The sequence below is a fragment of the Oryzias latipes genome, chromosome 5 (genome assembly GCF_053564925.1).
Source record: "Oryzias latipes strain Hd-rR chromosome 5, Olatipes_Hd-rR_3.1".
Taxonomy (NCBI): domain Eukaryota; kingdom Metazoa; phylum Chordata; class Actinopteri; order Beloniformes; family Adrianichthyidae; genus Oryzias; species Oryzias latipes.
Window position 1 is genome coordinate 33,372,856 of NC_136241.1, and position 8,471 is coordinate 33,381,326.

Here is an 8,471-nt window from a genome sequence, read left to right on the forward strand (position 1 = left end):
CAATCTGCAGACAATCGTCCCCTGTAACACTATCTGGGCTCTGCTGATAAAATGCAGATGTGGCTTCCCTCAATGTGAATTTGCGACCCATTAGGAGAAACCCCTCCTCTTTCCTCGCCGCTCCATCCTTGCTCTTGGCAGGAACTCCAGGCTGCCTTTTCACATGCATTCCCCAAAAGCAGGTATGTGGATAGTATCAGCCTAACGAGTCACAATGGTGAATTTGTTCAACAAGAAACACAGCATTACTTAAATCCAAGTGTGGCTCTCCCTCTCTTTGAGATCTGCTGGCTAGATTGCCGGGCTCTCCCCAGCGTCTCGTTTAGGGACGAACAAAAGGTGAATTCAGGCGCTCGCCTTTGAGGTTCACAGGACCTGGCTTCGCTCTGTCGATGTCCGCTCTCCCAAAATGTCTTCATTGGTCGCTTGTCACCGCCGTGCCTCAGAAAACCTTTGTCACCGTCAGGTTGTGTGACCGTTTTAAGAATGTTATAGGCGAGCGAACGAACAGAAGAATCGACATTCATTTTCTACCATACTATTTCCTAATTCCACAACTTTTGTTTTGTTGTGATCATGACAATAAATGATAAATGACATCTTAGAGCCAAAAATAAAATAAAAACTATTCAAGTAAACTTTACATTTTCGAAATATTTTACAACCTGACCCGGACATATGACTTTTTTACAAGTATGTTTGTTATTTCTGATTTCCTATTTATCATCTTAGCAGAGTGATCAATCAAATCAAATCAAATCAAATCAAATCAAATCAAGTCAAGTCAAGTCAAATCAAATAAAAGCAAACGTTATTTATTAAAGCCTTCCAACAGCAATGCAAAGTTCTTTACAGTCAAAAAACTAATTGTGGGTCCAGTGTGTCTTTTTTCTTTCCTGCTGTGCTGTGTAGCAAATTGATTTTTTTAATGAACATTCTCAAACCTTCAGTGATTATTTAATTTTGAAATTATTTTATTTTGAGTTAGCACGTTATATAAATATTTGGTTAATCTCATTATTTCACAAGAAAAATGTGTTCCACATGGTTACCTGTTGCGCAGGGAAGGCAATTAGTGGGACACACCCTGCCTTCACCATGCGGCCGCTGCCCCTCCCTTACCAGTTGGAGTGAGCGGTCTGAGCTGGTGAGTCGCGTTTTCTGCAGTCTCCCAATATTTTTAGTTAGCTGTTAAAATAAACGGGTATAAGTTTCTTAAATATGTTTAAAAATGGATGCAGTTGACAAGAAACTGCTCTCGAATAATTTACATTTACTTTTAACTATATTTTTATGTGGTTTTTGGTGCCGGTTTTGATCGCGCTCTTTTTCCTTTGATCAGGGAGCTGCAGTTGTGATGTCCACTGATGCTATTTTCTTTTGCGCTGTTTTAAAGGTTGGTCTCCGCCATTTTGTCTTATTCTGTTTAACAATGTTTTATTTTAAATGCTGTATTTACCAAATGTGTGTTTTCTTTTTGTTTTATTATTGTATGGCATTGTGTCTGAGTATATTTTATTCTGAAAATTGTACATTTATTGAACTTTTTGGATGAATGTAAACAACCGGTTGGAGTGAGCGGTCTGAGCTGGGAGCTGCAGTTGTGATGTCCACTGATGCTATTTTCTTTTGCGCTGTTTTAAAGAATTAAAGACGCAGTGACCAGATTTGAGTCTCCCCCTCCTCATTGTGCATCGGCGACCGAACTGAACCTGTTACAGCTGCATAAATGACACAATGGCCAAAAAGGCAAATTTCAATACATATTGGGAGAAAAACATGTGAATGAGCAAATTGGAAGTAAGCCTAATTCATAGCAGTGAGGGAACTGCCAAGTGCTGATTCAGTACTGACTTCATTACTTCAGGAAATAACCAATTATAGAAGAAAATCTGAATTAATGGGATGTTTTGTTCTTTATAATGTTATGAATAAAGGGAATTGAATATCCTCATTTTTTACTGGCATTTCATGACATCGTTGTGGAAAAAGAAAGTAAATATTACCTATAAGAGTTTATTATGAACATCCCACAAAAAAGCTGAAGATTTGTAATGGCCTGCATAAAGACCCTTTGCAATGAAAACTATGTTTAGGTGTTTTTAACAAGTTCTTGTGGCATTTTTCTAATGATGCAGGGCATTTATTGAGAAAATCAAGCTACAAAATTACATTTCTGAGTATTTCTTTATTCAAATCGTTGTGAATCAGGAGCAGACGAAAAAATTACTTTCTAAAAAAGCTGTGACGTAGGCGCTACAGCCGGCGGGCCACAAGCTCCCCGCTCTACTCCATTCTAATTCCTCCACTTGCAGGAAAGAGATCCATGCACCTCTTCTGAGTTTGAACCTGGACCAGATTTGGCTGGATAGCTCCGATGTTGCTCACTATTTTTGTGGCACTGCTTTTGTTCGTTTAGGGATGGGAAAGACTGTAAACAAAGGTATGGTGGAAAGTTCCTTTTCCTGCATTAACCGTCCTGCTAACAACTCAGAGATGAATATTTGATGAACTCTTGCTGCTCTGCAGAAACTATGTCTTTGAAAACGACACAGATTTTTGCTAAAAGCTCCATGATCGTAATTAAAATACTGCTGGGAAGGCTTTGAAAATACACCAAAAAATGTGGGACTTTTTGGTCAGGACCTACTCCCTGGATTCTGTTCCGACCTCCTCGCTGTTTTGTCTTCATCTTTTCTCTTGGTCTTCTTTAGGTTGTGCTGAGTCTCCTTCCAGATGCTCTTTGGTTCCCTTTGTTTATTATTTGTTTACTCTTCTGTTTCCGTCTTCACTTTCTGTTGGATGAAATTTGTAATTTTTCATCTAAGCGTCCTGTTTTGCTCCTCTTCATGACAATGACGAGTCATGCGCATAAGTACATGACTCTTAAATGTGTTTTTAAAAAGTACTTTTTCTTATATTTGCGAGAGCTTTAATGATTTGTGATCTAACTTTAGCATAATTCTAATCAAAGGTTAATAAGGGTTTTAAGTAATTATAACTATAATGTAACTATATGATTTCATTAGTTTGTTACAACAAATTGCTTCTTGTTGATGACACAAAATTACTAGAAATTAAAGGAATTTTAATCATTTTTATTTATTGAATTGTGGAGCCTTTTGCACTGTGATGCTTCAATGTTCCTGCAGTTTGCATGCAGGGGGGAGCACAAACATAAGGGGTCCTGGGACAGTTTGCACCAGTCTCAAGTCTGGAATGTCAAATTATTTTCAATGTATTTACTTTTATAAATATCAGAACTCTCACTAAGTTGTTTACTTTTGACACATTTTCTGTCACAGAGTTTAGAAACTTTCTGAAAACCTACCGATTTCAAAGAACATCTATTTCTAGAATGTTCAAAAATCAAGAGTTCTTTGGGGGATTGATGTCACTGAAGTTAGGAAATGGAAAAACTCTGATAAAAGTATTCAAAAACCTTGTGAAAGTGTTTGTTTGGGGATTTTTATACTATTACATGAATGACTTGCACAGCATTTTGTCAGCAATTGTGGACCAATCAGATGGGGTTTCAAGCCATCATGCAAACTGTGCGCTCTGCAGCACCTGCATGCTTGCTTTCTCACATGCAAAACAGCAAACAACACTTTCTTGTAAAGTCACCCTTTGTCTTCATGAGTTCACCAGTTCATCAGCTTTCCTGAGTGTTCCTTAAGCTCCACTGGCCAGAAACCATCACTAACAAAGAGCTCTGGCAAATAACAAACCAGGATCACCTGACACAGATCCTGACCTGGAATCCCCAGGAGACGAGAAAACGAGGTTAACCTAAGGAACACAATGAGAAGGGACCTGGAGGCGGTCGCCAAGCAGACCGGTCACACCTGGAGGGAGCTTTGGGATCATCCATGGGAAGAAGACGGTGGCGACAGGTTGTTGATGACCAACGCTCAACCAGTGATGCAAGGCCTGAACCACAGCCTTGGTCACAACTGTGCTTAGGGGGGATGGGCTGTTGGCTGGCGTAAAATTGGCAAACCTGTACGGAGGACGTGTAGCTGCCCCACAGGACATATCAAGGTCGTAGACCCCTCAGTGAACCTGTTCTTTCTACATTGGAGTGAACAATAGGTGGGAAGCAGGCGTCCCGTATGGATTTTATCATTTGTCAGCCCCCCAAAAGACTGTGCAAGGAGCTCGTAAGTGCTGTCCACGGAATAAGTGTGCGCAGTCTGACTGTTAGGAATGAGAAAATTAAATAATTAGAGTGTAGTTTGTGTGGACATCCTATGGGCGCTTACGCATCATGTGCACACCCCGTGTGTGCAGCTTTTGTGTGTCAGTAAGGAGCCAGCACTCACACCTTACTAACAACTAGAGTGTGGTGTACCACAGCATCCTAAAGGCATGTAACGTCCCGTAGCTCTACGGATATTTCACAGTGCATCCCCCACATGCATGCCAATGGTACGATCCATTTACATGACGTCCCTTTAGTTGGCTATCATGGGAACTGTTGGATATTGTGCTCCCCTTAAGATGTAGCCGCTCCTCTCTATGACCCTCAAAGGACCTAGACAACCCAAAAATCCACAGCACACGTACGGGTCAACCCCCCCCCGTAGAAGTGCATGTATTAAAGGCTCATCTACGACCCTCTACGTGCCCAGACAACACGAAATCCTGCAGCACGCGCATGTGACTATTAGGCTTACCTATTCTTTCAAGTCTCTCTCTGTTTTGGCCTCTGTCAGGTCACCCAAAAATACTCTGAACTGAAAAGTGTCAAGATCCTAAGCTGTTGTATTGTTTGAATGTATTTAACTTTAGCAGCTTTACCAACGTTTAGCAAAACGTTACAAACCTAAAGGCGGACCGTTCCATTCTCTTAGTAATCTTATTATTGATTAGAAACATTTGAAGACATGAACATCTTTCCAGTAAGTCTTTGTTCTCAAGAGTTTGACCTGAAGACAGCCAAATGAAAGCGGTCATACCTGTTTCACTGACATTTAAGGACCAGAAAGGGTTTTGCTCCAGGCTAGAGATGGAGCTTCATGCAACGATTGAATATGAATGGAGAGAGTTGGTAACAGAAGGCCGCAGTATGGATGAGCAGCTTGTGAAAAAAAGCATGTGACAGTTTAATGGGTCGAATTAGTCACGATATTTAAGTCGTCCCCGCCGACCGTCCAGCGACTGAAGTTCTACAGCCGCCCAAGCCAACCTCAAAACTCCGTCCAGACTAAAAATGAGACACATTAGGTTTTCTCTTCCTGCCAACAAACCCCAGACCAGAGGCGCAGCGCTTTTGCTCATTCAGCTCATTTAAGATGTTTCATTACTTCTCTCTTGCTGTATGGAAAACGCTGAAAACTCGTATTATATCTGTCAGCTCCCCTGCTGTCCAACATAAACAGGTGTTCCACCCAAGCCAGTGTATTTACTTATGTCAAAGCAGTGCTTACACATACAGGCACTCAACACACTTCTCCTCCACGCTACAGTCGAGCATTGAGTGTCTGCGGCGGCCGCTCTGTTTCAGCACGACAAATTAAAACCATCTCATTTGCCCGCTGAAAGACTTGCTCTGTTTCAAAGGTGTAAGAGCCTGGAGCAGGCGATAACTCCCTCCAGGCTGCGCACATAAAGAGCACGCTCACACCAACTGTACGCAGCAGAAAATATCTCAAGCTGTCATTTGGGTCCCCGTAGCATGGTTAACATGCTTGTAAAACACACAGGCCTGCGTGTGGATGGAGCTGCTTATATCTGGTGATGACAGTAATATGAGTGCGTGTGTGTGTGAAAGTTTGCAGACAGTTTGTTTGAGATTAGTTCCGTTTATTTTAGGAAGCAGATTTTTTGGTCCCCCCTCCCTTTGTAAAATGACATATCAATCTTATGTGGGCCATAAAAGTCAGGAGCCGCCGCTAAAGTTCTCACACTATGATGAAGTGTTGTTGTCAGTGGGAGTGGCTGACAGCTTTCTGTCATGTCAGAAATCTCCCATAAACGTGTTAAAGTTCATGTTTCTTCTGTTAGACTCAATGGGAGCAGAGCACTGACAACAAAGGTGCTTCAACTTAAACCTGTCGAGATGTACAGTAAAAACAATAACATTTTAAGAGTTTTGCATAGCTGTTTCAGCGAACGGGTAATTCTTTGCAGCCGTCGACATTCCTGATGAATAATTTTCCGTCTTTGCACAGATCTCATCACATCCCTGCAGGCGTGCTGCACAGCGTCATGGTGTCGTCTGCTGACACGCTCCTCTGGAAGTGATTGATCTTTTGTAAAATGCTTGTGACAGAGAGGCCTGACGGCATTCTGGCAGACACACAGAGAGATATGAAAGGGAAGCTGGGGGAAAGGTCAAACATCATTACACACAGATGTTACCACACTTCTACACAACGGTGAAACACAAAACCAGCAGAAGACTATTTATTATGGTATTTAAGGAACTTTTATTACAGAAGCACTTAGAAGTGGAGGATTTTTGCTTGAATATTCACAGAAACCAAAATGACATTTTGATGGTTTTGTTACTTGAACTTCTTTTTAACCCCCTTCATGGGGCCATTAAATCCAGGAACCCGATTAATGAAATGGAAATATTTAATTCAATTTAACTTTATTTATATAGCCCTATATTTACAACAATAGTCGTCTTAATGGGCTTCATACCGGTAATTGTGTAATAAACATGAATCATAAAGAACATAAATTCATAGAATTCAATAGGCAATGGCTAAACTAAGCTAAACAGACTAAACTAAACTGGGCATCCCTGCCCTTAGACCCTCCTTCTCTGTGAAGAAAAACTCTTAAAAAAAGTAAGAGGAAACCTCAGGGGTGTCCACGTGAAGCAGGGATCCTCCCCCAGGATGGACAGGCGATACACCAGAACTCTCAAAGAAAATTTGCTTATCTAACTCTACAACTATATATGTAAATAGTCCAGCAGATGGGCTTCATTCAGATGAGTGGGGGGACAGCTGGGGGCGTGAGACGAGCCATAGGTAAGGTCCACAACCAAGTATCTATGGAACATTAAACATTTTTTCACATCATTGGAAGTAAATTTAGGCATGAAACGGGTTAAGATGGTCCCCCCTCCCTTTGATTGTTTGTGTGTGTCTGTGTGTCATTCATGTAATTTTGTTCAGGTTTATTATTTTCCAGGATGTTGTGTTCATTACCTTTAGGCTTCATACCCAGCAGGCTTTGCAGTTGCTGAGGGCGTAGTCTGAATGCTCCCGATATACAATGGGACAAAAAAGTATTCAGCCAGGCACCTCCCACTTAACAGGTGAGAGAGGTCTGTAATTTTCATCATAGGTATACCTCAACTATGAGAGACAGAACAAAAAAAAAAATGCAGAAAATCACATGGTCTGATTTCTAAAGAATTTATTGGAAAATAAGTATTTGGTCAATAACAAAAATTCAACTCAGTATTTTGTTATATACACTTTCTTGGCAATGACAGCAGTCAAACATTTTCTGTAAGTCTGCACAAGGTTTTCACAAACTGCTGCTGATATTTTGGCCCATTCCTCCATGCAGATCTCCTCTAGAGTAGGGATGGGTACCAAGCCCCGGTTTTACCACAGTATCGTTAAGATCTGACCTCAACAGTTCTGCTAGCGGTACTGGAGAGGTCGCATTTTCTTTGTGTCACACAAGATGTAACCCTTGTGCTATCCTAGGCACTTTAACATTGGGAGTTGGCTCATCTACACCCACTAGACAGTGCGCTGTCTAGCGGCAAAAGTTTAGGCAAAAGTCAAAAATATTTCTTCCCCTCCCTGTTGCATGGAGCTTGGAGCTTGTGGTTATGTTTTCTACGTCACAAATAGGATCTTTTGGAAAAAGCTTGTTTTCGTCTGCTCCTGTTTCACAACGATTTAAATGAAGAAATAATTGAAAAAATAATTTTGAAGTTAATTTTCTCAGTTTGTCCTCCATTTGAAAAATGCCACAAGAACATGTTAAAAACGCACTTTTTATAGGCGTGGGTCTTTAAGAAATATATAATACATTTGTCTGTGGATATAAACAGTCTCAGTGTGTCAGCTGACTGATGACACTTTCTGACATTTTCCTTCCTCCAAATTACAAATTTGAATGTGGTTTAAACAATAGTAAAATGTACAAAGATATTTTTTTATCTGAATTTTCCTTGTGGGATTGATCAATAATCAGATGTTTCCAAAAGTTTTCCTTCTTTAAACCCCAAAAAAGGTGAAGGAATTGGATGAGATTAAGATGAAGAACAACCCCAAAGACACCATCTTCTCTTGTGTTCCCGTGTCAGTGTGATGATGATGATAATGCTTGGCCTTCAGCCACTTCCAACAGTTGGAGAAAGCACCCAAAAGGAGAACAGAGGCTGTCCCTTCCACTTACCTCCCCCCTGCTTCCCCCTCAGAGCCTCTATATATAAATGCTTGGCAGTTTTACGCATGGCTGGGAGCAATTTCCCACAATGTGTAAATTAG

At 40.9% G+C, this 8,471-nt stretch overlaps 1 long non-coding RNA gene across 1 annotated transcript; it reads left to right on the forward strand.

Moving 5' to 3' along the window:
• Positions 1 to 1,026: 1,026 nt before the first annotated feature.
• LOC144992353 (uncharacterized) lies at positions 1,027 to 1,667 on the forward strand. Its single transcript, XR_013656234.1, has 2 exons — positions 1,027 to 1,147; positions 1,343 to 1,667. It is a non-coding gene; the product is annotated as an uncharacterized LOC144992353 (long non-coding RNA).
• Positions 1,668 to 8,471: the final 6,804 nt, after the last annotated feature.